Genomic DNA, 14,269 nt, shown 5'->3' with positions numbered 1-14,269 from the left:
ATGTGGCCCTTGAGCAGCAATCCCTGGTTGAGGCACTTAATGGCATGGTGCTCGCCTGGCATAATTTTCTAGGTGCCATGGCTAGTGTGTTGGGATCTCCCTTCCAGGTATCAGCCAGAGCAATAGTGTAGCCTAGGCTCCAGCTTAACCACCACCACCCATGTGAATTTCCCAGGCTGCCAGGCAAACTTCATCACTGCTTTTGTGTTTTCCTTGGCCTGCGGCTCCTAGTGAATTTGTGTCCTGCTCCACTTAGAAGCCTATTCCTTAGTGTCTGCCCACATCCAGTCACACAGGCTGGGCAATCCAGAGCCACTACAGCCCACCTAGGAAATGTTGGGGCACATGACCCACATGAACACTCCCTCAGGAATTCTTTCCATTTCTCACTTTGCCCCTGCACCAGGACATTGGTTCACATGAGTTGTTCTGCACCTAAGAGCTCAAAGAGGTACAGCTCACTCAGGAGCACTACGTGAGGCTGCCTTCCTGTTTCTCTCTGAGTCTACCCCTCAGGATCCCATTGGGTCCATACCCAAGTCACCGGATGCCCCACACAGGCCTAATGACATTCTACATCCACTCACCTAGAACCCCAGTAACAAGGGTGCCTTGTCAGGCAGCACATCTCACTGAAAGACACAAGGGGGTGAAAGGGAGTGAAAAAGAAGCCCCCAGTGCTGCCCAATAATTCACACTTAGGGAGTACACACCAAGCCAAAGGAGGAAGCACTTTGGGTGCATCCAGCACAGGCAGCTGCTCCTACCTGTAGACACTGACCTCCCCTGGGGGGCAAAAAGATCTTCAATCTCCAAGGTTGCCACCCCTGGAAAACATCTTGCTATCCCAGGGTCCTCTTGACCCACTGTCACTAGGTTGGACCTTAGCATAATCCTATTGAATATGATTTTTAAGTCATCAACATCTCCTTGAGACAATATGAGGTCTCATTATCAACCCACCCCAGCAACAACCTAGGAAAATGTGTTGCTGCCATCCCACACCAGGGCTCTGATTGATTGGCTTACATTTGGTAGTCATTGACATTTTCTCTCAAGGGGCAGGCCCCATCAGCTCATGGGCCACTGGGACTTGACCACAGCCCCTGTACCATGGCACTGACTCTCAAGTGGTCTTCCTGTAGTGACATTATCTGTGGGACAGAGAAGGGGACAAGTGTGAACACACAGCAGAGGCAGATTAGGTTACAGTGGTTCCAGCACATGCTTTTGGGCCCTTTGACCCAGGCGAGGCTTTCCAGGTGCATTCTCCCATAGACGTGCTGGGGTTGGGTTAGTTCTACCCACCTCATCAGAAATTGCTGGACCTCTCGGTTACTGGGAGAGAGAGTGCCACTCAGGCAGGACCAACCTGCCAGAAGTGTCTGCCCCCACTACCACTTGCTGCCTCAAGACCCAGGTCCAGACTGGGAATTAGACTGGACAAGTAAGCAAGGATCTGGCCTAAGCATCAGAGTTGTGGTCCTACAAGACATACACAAGGAGGCTCCATGGGTTCTGGGCCTACCAACATACTGTTGGTGTAAAAACCCCACATTCAGGGGCAGGATTTGTGCATACACCACATCCCAGGAGCTGAGGTTGTGCACCCTGGAGATACCTTCCTCTGATTATCAAAGCCTACCTCAGTAAATTACACAATCAAAAAGTGGGCTGGATCATGGCCCACTTTTCATGGAGCTTTAGAGATTTCCATGAATGAGCTAGAGCCCAAGCCCTGAAGGCCCCTATCATCCTTGCTAGGCTCAAGTGAGTCTGAAGCCTACCCACATGGCCTGCGAATGCCAGTCCCTGGACAAGTTGCGAGGATGGGGTGTGCTGGCAGCACTAACAGTTACATACCTCATTTGTCATCAGCCCAATTATAGGGCACTGGCCCGAACTTCCCTGCATCCTAGACTCCAGCGGTCCCATCACCTACAAGACTGACTGGAACATGCAGAGCCAGATATACCCTGCCAAACCTTCCTTGCTGCCACACTGTGCCCATGGCTTGGGCCACCTAGTGAATCTCAGCCCAGGTCCCGCTCAGCAGCCCGATTCTCAGTGTCCACCTACTTCTGCCAATACCAGCAAGGCAACCCAGAGCAGCTGAAGCCCACAAAGGCCAAGGGATGGCAGTGGCCTCAGGTGATCCATCTTTATAGAACCATTTGAATTACACTATTGGCCCAAAAACAGGCCAGGGGTTCTGGTAAGTCAATCTGTACATCAGAGACCTAAGGAGCACAGTTCCTAAGGAGACCTAAGGAGCCTTCCTGGTCTTCATGTGTCTACCACTGAGGCTCACAACGGGTGAACTGCCAAGATTCCCTACTGCCCCAAACGTGCCTAATTACATCCTTAATCCATTCAACTAATAAACAGGTAGATGGTGCCCTGCCTGGCAGCTCATCTCACTGAAGGATAAAGGGGGCAGAAAGGAGCTAAGGAAAGATCCCCTAGATCAGCCCTGCAAATCATACAGCAGGGAGTACACACACCTGTGAGGAAGAGCTTGTGCAAATCCTGCAGCAGCAGCCTTTCCTGCCTGAGTATGGCATCATTTCATGGGGGGCTTTGAAGTCTCCAGTCCACAGAATCTCTCCCTTGGAAAGAATCTGATTATGCAAGATCCCCTTGTGCCACTGGATGGGTAGATAATGATGTTTCCTTTGCCAATGAGGTTGGCTGCACCAGCTCATGGGATGCTGGGGACTTGATCACAGCCCTTACCCCATGAGCACTGGAATCCACAGGGGCTTCCTCAGCCAACATCATCTGTGGCATGATGAGGGAGCCAGCTGTGAACAGAAAGCAGGGGCATGATCTAAGCACACTGCTCAGAGCATCATTTTCCCCATTTGGCTCATGTGAGGCTTCTCAGGAGGCTACCCTTGTAGATGTGCAGTCAGACAAGCTACAACCACCTTTCTCAGAAATTGTTTGGCATATTGGCCACTTCTGGTATATACCACTTGGGCTGAGTCACCTGGCTGGAAGTGGCTTCCATTACCATTTTTTTCTGGCTCCAAAAGCCCAAGGCTAGTACCTGGGCTTGCATGAAATTGCCAGCATAGCCTTCAAACAGAGGACTGGTGGCATGAGATGCAACCAAGGCTTCACTGGTGGGACCCTGGGCCTACCAACATGGCATCCCTTTCCAGATCTTGGAGCTCATGTGCAGGCACACACTACATCAAAGGAGCTGTGCTTGTGCATCTGGGAGATACATTCCTCTTACAGTAGCTACACACTAGAGTCCATATACATCCTTAATTTTATGAAAGGGCATCAGCCTTGGCCATGGCCCACTCTTTAATGGGGCCTTGGTGCCTTCAGTCAAGGAGCCCCAGCCTGAGACCAGGAGATGTTCTGGTGTCCTTAATGGGCTCTATTTAGTGGAAGTCCAGCCATGAGTCTCTGATGCCAACCCCTTGGAAAAGCAAGGGGTGGGTATGGTGCATGCATGGCGCAACCCTGTAGATGCTATGGATCATGTGTTGGCACACCCCTGACTACCAGCTTCCAGGCACCTGCAGAGCCTGCTGTCCCACCAAACCTCCCTCAGTGTCTCAGTGTGGTCCATGACCCATAGCCCACATCTCCTTGCAAATCTTGGCACTGCCTCTACTCAGTGGCTTGATCCTCAGTGTCTGCCCACACCAGCAAGGCAACCCAGAGCAGCGGCTACCCACCAAGGCCAAGTGGAAGCATTGGCTCTATGTGACTCATTCCTCAGGAACAATTTCCATGCTCTCTTGCCCCCCAAACAGGCCAGAGGTATAGGTTAGTTGATCTGCACCTCAGAGCCCAAAGATGCAAAGCTCAATCAGGAGCATGGCCATAGGTCCACTCCTCAGGCCTCTCTGGGATTACCCGCCAGAACCCCATTGTCTCACAGAAACCCAAATGACACCTCATCTACTCACCTAGAACCCCGGTTGAAGGGTGCCCCACCAGGCAGCTCATCTCCCTGAAAGACAGAAAGGTATCAAGGACCTGAGGAAGGAGCCCCCAGTGTATCTCTGAAATGTGGGAAACAGAGAGCACACACCAAGCTCAAGGAGGAAAGAACTTTTTCAAGTAATGCATAAGCAGCAGCATTGCCTGGGGACCACATTCTGGTCTGGAGAGCCTGAAGGTCCCCAGATTCTCCTCCCCTGAAAGGCACATGGTTACCTCAAGATACTGTCACTAGGCTGGGCCTCAGCGTAATTCTATTGAGCATGATTTTTAAGTCATCATCTTTCTTCGAGACAGTATGAGGTCTCATCATCGACCCAACCCAAGGAACCACACCATGAGAAACCCTTGGCGCCATCTCACCTTCAGGGCCTGGATGGATTGATTGTCTTACCCTTGGCATGCCCAGATATTTCCTTCGCTGACACAAGCAGTTCATTTGCCACTGAGGCCTTGACTACATCCTTTTCTCCCAGCACACTGGATTCCAAAGAGGCTCCCTCTGCTAATATCATCTGTGCAAAGGGGGTTGGTGTGAATGGACAGCAGGGGCAGATTAGGATATTTGACTCCATTGGCCCATGTTTCCCAGGAGGCAACACCTGAAGGCATGGTTTATCAAGTAAGTTCTGCCCACTTCATTCATGAACTGACAGACTTGTTGGTCACTGGCCGGAGAAAGCCACTTGTGCCATGCCCTTCCAGAAGCAGCTTTCCCACTGCTCCTTCCTGTCCCAGCAGCCTAAATCTGGACTGGTACTCTGGCTGGACATGCAAGTGCTAGCATTGCCTTGGCATCAGAGGACTGGTAGCATGAGATGCATCCAAGGAGTCCTCAGTGAGACCCTGAGCCTACCACATGCATCTCCATTCAGGCTTGGGTGCTTATGTAATGGAGCGTGAACACACTGGAACACTGTAGCTCAGCCCGTGTATCTGTGGAGACCTTTTTCCTATTGTACTGCCCACTGATATACTATATACATGCCAAAGATGGGGTATGAGCATTGTGCTTGGTGATGCCTCTGCTCTTGTGTGGCCTTGGTGCCTCCAAGGAGGAGTGGAAGCTTGGGAACAGGAGGTACCTTGGCATCCTTGCTGGGCTCTACTCAGTCTGTAGTCCACCCATGTGGCTTGGGAAGCCCAGCCCATGGAAGTGACAAGTGGTGGGATGTGGCATGTCTGGCACCACCCTGCAGGTGCTCTGGGCCTTGTGTCTGTACCTTGCATCATAGGGTCCTGTGGCCTATGATCCACATGAAATTCCCAGGCAGCTAGGCATCTGCAGAGGTGGGTTCCCTACAAAATCTCTCTTACTGCCTTGGTTTTGTCCTCATCCTGGGACACCTAAAAAGTCTGAGAACTATCTCTACACAGGGACCTGATACCCAGTATCTACCCACTTCTGGCCAAAACACTAAGGCAATCCATAGCTGCAGCAGCCTACCTATGCTCAGTGGAGGCAGTGGCTCCGTGTGGAACCTCCCCCAAATAACCATTGCCATCCCTCAGTTGGCCCTTGAACTAGGCCAGGAGTTCAGGCAAGGATTTTGGGATCTCAGAGTCCAAAAGGGCACAGCTCACTCAGGAGCACAGACTGATGCAGCCTTCCTGTGTCTCTGTGGGTACACTCCTTAGGCTCATGGAAGGTGACATACCCTGACACCCAGCTCCCAAGCAGAGGCCTGATGATAACTGACATCCACTCACCTGGGACCAGGGGCCCAAGAGTGAAACACTGGGCAGCACATCTCACTGAAAGACACAAGAGGATGAAAGGAGCTGAAAAAGGAGCCCATAATGCAACCCTGCAACTCGTACTGCAGGGAGCACACCCCAGTACCAAGGAGGCAGAAGCCTAAGTGGATCCTGCAGGAGCAGCAGCTGCTGCCTGGGGACTGTGTACTGGCCTGGGTGTTTCCAGGTCTCCAGTCCTGGAAGACACATGGAGACCCTGGTGTCCTCATACATCACCATCACCAGGCTGGGCCTCAGCGTAATCCTATTGAGCATGATTTTTAAGTCATCATCTCTCTTCGAGATAATTGAGGTCTCATCATTGACCCAATCCCAGGAATCACAACATAGGATCCCACTGGCATCATCCCACACAAAGACCAGGATGGATTGGGTTACCTTGGGCAGTTTCTTAGGTATCCTTCTCCAACAGGGCTGGAGGCACCAGCTCATGAATAGCTGGGGTCTTGACCACAGAACTTGTCAACAGGCTACTGGACCCCTCAGGACTTCCTTTGCTGACATCATCTGTGGACAGGGCGTGGGTTTGGTGGAAACAGATAGCACAGGCAAACTACACTGGTTCTAGTGCGTTCATGGCCCTATCAGCCCAGATAAAGCTTCTCAGCAGCCCACTCATGTATGCATGGTGGAGTCAGATAGTCTCCACCCATGTCACCCACAAATAGTTTGGACTCTCAGATGATGGGACAAAGAAGGCCACACAGGCAAGATTGTCCTGCCAGAAGCACATACCCCTACCACCCCTTCCTGCCTTTGATACCCAAGACCTGACTGGAAACTGGGCTAGACAAGCAAGCATTGGCCTGGCCTAAGCATCAGAGTTCCAGTCCCATGAGACATCCCCAAAGAGGCCACCACATGGTACTGACCATACCAACGTGGTGTTGCTATACAGGCCCAAGAGATCATGTACACGGTGTGTGAACACAGTGGATCCTGAGAGCTCAGGCTGGGGCCCTGAGGTGATACCTTCCTCCTATATTCACTGCCCACGTCAGTCCCATACACATCACAAAGATGCATGGGCATGGGGCTGGGCCATAGCCTACTTCTCCTGAAGAGCCTTGTGCTTTCCACTGAGGAGCAGAAGCCTGGTCCCAGGAGGGTCCTTGGCATCCTTGCTGGGCTCAGCTCAGCCCAAAGAACATACATGTGGCAAGGAAAAGCCAGCCCCTGGACAAGGCAAGTGGTGGGGATGTGGCATGCCAGGTACCACTGCATAGGTGCTATAGTCCAAATATTGGCAACCCCTGAACCTACACCAGTCAGAGAAACCTGCACTCTAGAGTCTAACAGCCCCATAACCCATGTGAGCTCCCAGGCTGCCAGGCACCTGCAGAACTAGCTTGCCTGAAAAACTCCCTCAATGCCATAGTGGCTCTTGGCCTTGGCCTTCTATGGAATCTGAGAGCAGACCCTGCATAGAGGTCTGATCCCAGTTTCTGCCCACATTTGGCCAGCAAGGCAATCCGTATCTGCTACAGCAACCCAGGTCAAGTGGTGGCACTGGCCTCACATGAACCCTCTCCCAGAAACTTTCCATTCCTTGCTTGGCCTTTAATTTAGGCCAGGGGACCAGGAAAGACATTCTGGGCACACAGATCCCAATGCTGCGCAGCTCAAGAGCGCTGCCTGAGGCAGCCTTCCTGGTCTTCATGGGTCCAACCCTCAGACTCACATCAGTACATCCACCCAGATACCCTGTTCCCCAGCACAGGCCCCATGATTATTGTCATCCACTCACCTGTGACACTGTGGCACAAGGGTGCACTGCGGAACAGCTTGACTCACCAAAAGACAGAAGGAGATGAAAGGAACTGAGGAAGGAGCTCCCATTGTAGCCCTGCAACTCAGCCAGTAGGGAAAACAAACCAAATCCTAGGAAGATGGAGCTTGGGTGCATCCTGCATGAGATGCATCTCTTGCCTGGGGATTGCATTCTGGCCTGGGGAGACTCAAGGTGTTCACTCCCCAGGGTCATATCCCCTGGAAGGCGCTGGTTACCTCAAGGTCCTATTGAAACACTGTCACTAGCTGGGACTCAGTGTAATCCTACTGAGCTTTAAGTCATCATCATGTCTGAGAAAGTTTGCGGTCTCATCATTGATTCAACCCCTGGAACTAGACATCAGTAACATCTTGGTGCCACCCCACCTCCAGGGCCCAGATGGATTGGCTTACCAGAGGTGGTATCAGATGTTTCCTCTGTCACCAGGGCTGGCACCACATGCTCATGTGCTACTAGGGCCTTGACCACAGCCCTTGAACCCAGGGCACTAGACCTCAAGGGGGTTTCTTTGGTGACATCACCTGTGATACAGAGAGGAGGACAGGTGTGAACAGATATCAGGAGAAGACTAGGATACAGTAGTCTCAGAGCTTGTTTTGGCCCCTTAAGCCAAGGTGAGGCTTCCCAGGTACCCAGCCCTGTAGGTGTGGTGGGGTTGGGCAAGTTACACCCACCTCACCCACAAACAGCAGAGACTCTTGGACTCCTGGATAGAGAGTGCCACTTGAGCAAGATCATCCTCCCAGAAGCATTGTCTCTACTACCCCCTCCTTCCCCCGAAGACCCAGGTCCTAACTGGGAATTGGACTGGATAAGTAAGCAAGGACCTGGCCTAAGCATCAGAGCTGTGGTTCCACAAGACATATACAAGGAGGCTGCCACATCCTGAGCCTACCAACATGGCATCCCCGTAAAGGCCCAATGTTCAGGGGCAAGCTGAATCCCAGGAACTGAAGTTGTACACCCTGGAAACACATTCCTCCAATGGTCACTGCCTACCTCACTATTGTACATATCACAAAGTTGGGGTACCAGCACAGGGCTGGATCTTGGCCCACTCTTTCATGGTGGTATGATGCCTCCCATGGAGGAGTCAGACCCCAGGTCCTGGAAGGTCCCTAGCATCCTTGCTTGGCTCAATTGAGTCCATAGCTCATCCACATGGCCCGTGAATGCCAGGCCCTGGATGAGGCAAATGACAGGGATGGGATGTGCCTGGCACCACTCTGTAGGTTCTATATCCCATGCGTTGGCAGCCCATTTACTGGGCACCAGGCTGAGCTTTCCTATGTCTAGGCTTCAGCAGCCCCAAGACCCACGTAAAGCTCCCTGACTGCCCAGCACCTGTGAAGCTAGCTACTCCACCAAAACTCCCTCACTGCCTCAGGGTGGTCCTTGGCTTAGGTCTATTAGTGAATCTCAGCCCAGTCCCCACTCAGTGTCCTGATCCCTAGTGTCTGCCTTCTTCTGCCCATACCAGCAAGGCAATCCAGAGCTGCTGCAGCCCACCAAGGCTACATGATGGCACTGGCCTCACATGACCTCTCCCTTAGGATCTGTTTCCACTACTTTCTTGGTCCTTAAACAGGCCAGAGGTTCAGAAAAATTGATATGCACCCCAAAGGCCAAAAAGGCAAGGATCACTCAGGAGCATGGATTGAGGCTGCCTTTCTGGGTCTCCATGGGTCCACCACTTAGGCTCCTGTGGGGTGATCCGTCCAGAACCCCTGCTGCCCCATACAGGCCCAATGATACCCTCCATCCACTCACCAAGAACCCTGGTCCAAGGTTGCTTGATCAGGCAGCTCATCTCACTGAAAGACAGAAGGCAACCAATGAGACTAAAAAGTGGCTACCACTACAGTTCTGCATCTCAGAAAGTGGGAAGCACACACCAAGCACAAGGAGGAAAGATCCTGTGCAAATTATACAGAAGCAGTTGGTCTTGCCTGGGAACCACATCCTGGTCTAGAGGGCCTGAAGGTTTCCAGTCCCTAGGGTTCCCCTGAATGGCACCTTGTTATACCAAGGTCCTCTTGTACCATTCTTTCTAGGCTGGGCCTCAGTGTAATCCTATTGAGCATGATTTTTAAGTCATCATCTCTCTTCAAGACAGTATGAGGTCTCATCATCGACCCAACAGAGGAACCACACCACTGGAAGTCCCTGATGCTATCCTACCTCCAGGTTCCTAATGAATTGGCCTACCACTGGGACTCATGGAATTTTTTCTTTAACAACAGGGCTGGCACCACTAGTTCATGAGCCACAGGGGCCTTGATCTTGATCACAGCCCTTGCCCTGGTACTGGTCCCCCTGTGGCTTCCTCTGCTGACATCATCTGTGGGTCACGGTGGAGGTAGGTATGATCAGATTGTAGGGCCAGGCTAGGGTACACTGCTTCCAGAGCACACATTGGCCCTATCTGTCTAGGTGAGGCTTCCCAGAAGGCCACCAGAGTAGGCTGGGTGGCTCAGGCAAGTTCTGCCCACCTTGCCTGAGAACTCCTGAGCCTTTGGTCACAGTTTCAGAGAGGGCATTCAGGCTGGGTTGCCTTACCGGAAATGGCTTCCCTCAAAGCTCCTTTCTGACCCAGAAACTAAGTCCCAGCCAGACTTGGGCTGGACAACCAAGTGGTGGCACAGAATTGGCCTCAGAGGAACAGTTGTACAAGTCATATCAAAAGAGGCCCTGGTAGTGCCCTGTGCATTATAAAAAAGGATTGTCATACAGGAGCAGGTGCTTAAGTGCAGGTGGTATGCACACATTGGATCCCTGGAACTCAGGCCATGCCCCCCAGAAACACTTTCTTCATATGGTCACTGCCCAGTGAAGTCCTATACACATCCCAAAGATAGGGTACTGGAATCAGACTATACCATGGCCCTCTCCTCCTGTGTGGCCTTTGTGCTGCCCTTGGAAGAACCAGATTCTAGGCCCAGGAGGAGCCTTGGCATGCTTGCTGGTCTCAATACAGTTTGAAGCCCACCCACGGGGCCCACCAAAGCAGGCCAGCCCCTAGATGAGACAAGAGGCGGGAATGGGGCTTCCTTGACACCACTATGCAGGTTTCCTGGCCTGGGTTTTGGCACCATCTGAACAGGCACTGGCTGGAGGATCCTGGGTCATGGCTCCACTGGACTAGTGACTCATGTGATACTCTTCGGATGTAAGGCCCTTTCAGAACTTTCCCTGCCTCGCTGTGGTCCTCAGGGAAGGCCTCTTCCAGAATCTGAGCCCCTCCCCCACACACCCAACAGAGACTTGATCCACAGCATCTGCAAACTTCCAGACAAACCAGCAAAGCAACTCAGAGCCACTGCACCACACCTAGGACAAGTGGGGCACTGACCCAATGTGACCCCTCATTCAGAAAGAACTGCAATGCCTCAGTTGGCCCCTGAACCAGGCCAAGTATTCAGGCAAGGAGTTCTGGACCTCAGAGCCCAAATGGGCACAGCCCACTCTGGAGCATAGCCAAATGCTGCCTTCCTGTGTCTCCATGGCCCTACTCCTCAGGCTCCCATTGCATGACCCTCCCTGACACCCAGGTCCCTAGCAGAGTCTCCATGATCCTCAGCATCCACTCACCAGGTAGTGGCACACAAGGGTGATCTGCCAGGCATCAAATGCCACTAAAAAGAGACTAAAGATGAAAGGAGTTGAAGAAGGAGCACACATCAACTCCAAGGAGGAGGAAGTTCTGGTGAATCTTGTTAGAGCAGCCATTCCTCCCTGGGAACTGCACCCTGTCCAGGGGGTCTTCAAGTATCCAGGCCCCAGGCTCTCTTCCCCTGGAAGGCACTTGTGGACCTCAGGTTCCTCTGTCACTAGGCCAGGCATGATTTTAAGTCATCATCTCTCTTCGACACACTATGAGGTCTCATTATTGGCCCAACCCCAAACCCCAGAGTGGCTACTCTAACAGGGTTCACCTGTGGAAGCCACTGGGGTGATCCTATGTGGAGGGCCTGAATGGACTGGCACACCTTGGGAAGTCAGGGATGTTTCCTTTGCTAATGGGGCTGGCAGCACCAGCTCATGGATTGTGGAGCTTTAACTACAGCTTTTGCCCCGGGTAAACTGGAACCCACAGGAGCTTCCTCTGCTGATGTTATCTGGCAGAGGGAGGTAGTAATTTGTGAATAGATAACAGGGGCAGGTTCTGAGTACACTGGTTCCATCTAGTGATTTGAACCAATGGGACCAGGTGAAGCTCTCCAGGAAGTCACCCCTGTAGGCATACTGAGTCTGCTAAGCTCTGCTCACCTTGCCCATAAACTGCTTCGCATGTTGGTCATTGGGCCAGAGAAGGCCACTCAGTATAGATTAACCTGCAGGAAGCTGCTACCTGTACCACTCCTTCTGGCCCAAGAAGCCCAAGTCTGGGCCAATAACCTGGTTGGACATGCCAGCATGGGCAGGGCCATGTCATCAGAGGACCAGTCACATGAGGTGCACTCAAGGAGTCCCTGATGGGGCCCTGATCTACCAATATGGCATGCCATTCCAGGCTTTGGTGCTCTGATGCAGGCTGTATGTACACACTGGAGCCTGGCATCACTGTGTACCCTGAAGACACCTTCCTCCTATGGTTGCTGCCCACCAAAGTCCCAAAATGAGTTTTGGACTCAGGCTGCACAAATATCCTCTCCTCCCATGGGGCCTTGATGCCTGCCATGTAGGAGCCGATGCCCAGGCACAGCAGTGGCCCTGGCATCATTGCTAGGCTCAACTCAATTTGAAGCCCAACCATATGTCCCCAGGAGGAGGCATCTAATGGAGATTGGACAGGCTTGGCATCACTGTACAGATGCCCTGGCCATAAGCAACATTATGAGCAAGCACTGGCCAGAGTATCCCTTCATGCTAGGTTCTAGAGACCCCACAACCCATGTGAAGCTCCGTGGCTGCCAGGCACCTGCGGACCAGGCTGTCCCACTAAACCTCCCTTATTGCTTGGTGTGGTTTTTGGTCCTGGCATCCTATAGAATCTGAACTTACCACACACAGAGGCCTGAACCCTAGTGTCCTCCCACCTCTGGCTAAACCAACAAAGCAACTCAGATTCTGCAGCCCACCTAGGACAAGTGGAGGCTTTGGCACCATGTGGATCTTACCTTAGGATCCATTACCATCACTCAATTGGCCCCTGCAGCAGGCCAGGGGTTCAAGCAATATGTTCTGGACCTCAGAACCCAAAGGGCACAGCTAGTTCCAGAGCACTGCCCAAGGCTGCCTTTCTGTATCTCCTTGGGTTCACTCCTCAGACTTGTGTTCAGTGATCCACACTGATACCTAGCTTCCTCAAAGAGGCCCCATTTTCCTCTCCATCTACTCACCTGGGACCTGTCTCACTGAAAGAGACAAGGGAACGAAGGAAGCTGAGTAAGGAGCTCCCAGAACAATCCTACAACCTGGTCAGAGGAGACCATATACCAATCTCAAGGAGAAAGCTGGAGCTTGGGTAGATTTTACAGGAGCAACTATTCCTTCCTTGGGACTGCATCCTGGCCTGGGGGGCCTTGAAGTTTCTACTCCTCTGTGTATCTTCCCCTAGAAGACACCTGGTTACTCCAAGGTGCTTTTTCACCAGTAACTAGGCTGGGCCTCAGCGTAAGCCTATTGATCATGATATTTAAGTCATCATCTCTCTCCAAGATAATATGGGGTTCTCATCATCAACTCAACTGCAGGAACCACACCAAAGGAAGCCCCTGGCACTATCCCAGGCACAGGTTTCTGATGGATTGGATTACCTTGGATAGTCCTGGATGTTTCCATCTCCAACAGTGCTGGAGCCAGCAGCTCATGGACCAATGGGGCTTTGAGCATAGCCCTTGCCCCTGGGGCAGTAGAACCCACAGGGGCTTCCTTTGATGGCATCATCTGTGGGACAGGGAGGAAGACAGATGTGAATAGACAGCAAGGTCAGGTTAGGGTGCACTGATTCTACAGTGTTCCTGGGGACTTGTTGGCTCAGGTGAGGATTCCCACTTCTGTAGGCATTGTGGCCTGGGCAGGCTCCAGGCACATCACCTAAGAGATGCTGGCCTCTTGTCACTAGGAGAGAGAGGGCCACTTGGGCAGGATAGAAAAGCTAGAACTAGCTACCTGCACTGCTCCTTCCTACCCAAGACCCCAGACCAGACTGGGAACCTGGATGGACAAAAAAGTGATGGTCTGGCCTCTGCATAGAGGGCAATTCCCATGAGACATATCCAAGGAGCACCCTGAGGGCCCTGGGCCTATCAACAGAGTCACCATACAGGCCCCAGAACTCAGGTGCAGGTTGTGTGAACACTTCAGATCCTTGGAGCTCAGGCTGTGCCCCCAAAGACAACTTTCTTTTAGGGTTGCTGCCCAAAACCATCATGTACACAACCAAAAGATGGGGTATGGGCATCAGGATGGGCCATGGCCCACTCATCCTGTGGGACCTTGATGTCTCCCATGGAAGAGCAGAAACCCTGGCATCCTTGCTGGGCTAAAATCTGCCCAATTTCTACCCATATGGCCTTTGTTGTCAGCCCCTATACAAGGCAAGCAGTGGGGATGTAGAGTACCTGGCAGCACACTTGGCGCCCTGGCCCAGTCTAAATAACTCAGAGTTTGGGCATGAGTCCCTGCATTTTAGGGTCCAGTGGCCATGAAATCCACATGAAACTTCCAGGCTCCCAGGCACTGAAAGAGCTAGCTGCCCTGCCAAGCCTCCCTTTCTGCCAAGGTGTCCTCCGCCTTGGCCTCCTTGGT

The 14,269-nt window shown here is 52.3% G+C and overlaps 5 non-coding genes and 2 pseudogenes across 5 annotated transcripts; all 7 read right to left on the bottom strand.

Moving 5' to 3' along the window:
- Positions 1-879: 879 nt before the first annotated feature.
- LOC133770749 (small nucleolar RNA SNORD115) lies at positions 880-961 on the bottom strand. Its single transcript, XR_009867449.1, has one exon. It is a non-coding gene; the product is annotated as a small nucleolar RNA SNORD115 (small nucleolar RNA).
- A 3,243-nt stretch (positions 962-4,204) lies between these two features.
- Positions 4,205-4,285, bottom strand: LOC133770706 (small nucleolar RNA SNORD115). Its single transcript, XR_009867408.1, has one exon. It is a non-coding gene; the product is annotated as a small nucleolar RNA SNORD115 (small nucleolar RNA).
- Positions 4,286-5,952: 1,667 nt separating this feature from the next.
- LOC133770709 (small nucleolar RNA SNORD115) lies at positions 5,953-6,032 on the bottom strand. Its single transcript, XR_009867411.1, has one exon. It is a non-coding gene; the product is annotated as a small nucleolar RNA SNORD115 (small nucleolar RNA).
- A 1,733-nt stretch (positions 6,033-7,765) lies between these two features.
- LOC133770782 (small nucleolar RNA SNORD115) lies at positions 7,766-7,837 on the bottom strand (annotated as a pseudogene).
- A 1,736-nt stretch (positions 7,838-9,573) lies between these two features.
- LOC133770684 (small nucleolar RNA SNORD115) lies at positions 9,574-9,654 on the bottom strand. Its single transcript, XR_009867387.1, has one exon. It is a non-coding gene; the product is annotated as a small nucleolar RNA SNORD115 (small nucleolar RNA).
- Positions 9,655-11,325: 1,671 nt separating this feature from the next.
- Positions 11,326-11,412, bottom strand: LOC133770779 (small nucleolar RNA SNORD115; annotated as a pseudogene).
- Positions 11,413-13,122: 1,710 nt separating this feature from the next.
- Positions 13,123-13,204, bottom strand: LOC133770733 (small nucleolar RNA SNORD115). Its single transcript, XR_009867434.1, has one exon. It is a non-coding gene; the product is annotated as a small nucleolar RNA SNORD115 (small nucleolar RNA).
- Between the last annotated feature and the right edge of the window lie 1,065 nt (positions 13,205-14,269).

The sequence above is a fragment of the Lepus europaeus genome, chromosome 11 (genome assembly GCF_033115175.1).
Source record: "Lepus europaeus isolate LE1 chromosome 11, mLepTim1.pri, whole genome shotgun sequence".
NCBI lineage: Eukaryota > Metazoa > Chordata > Mammalia > Lagomorpha > Leporidae > Lepus > Lepus europaeus.
The sequence above is the reverse complement of the archived record's forward strand: the minus strand, read 5'-3'. Positions and strand labels throughout refer to the sequence as shown.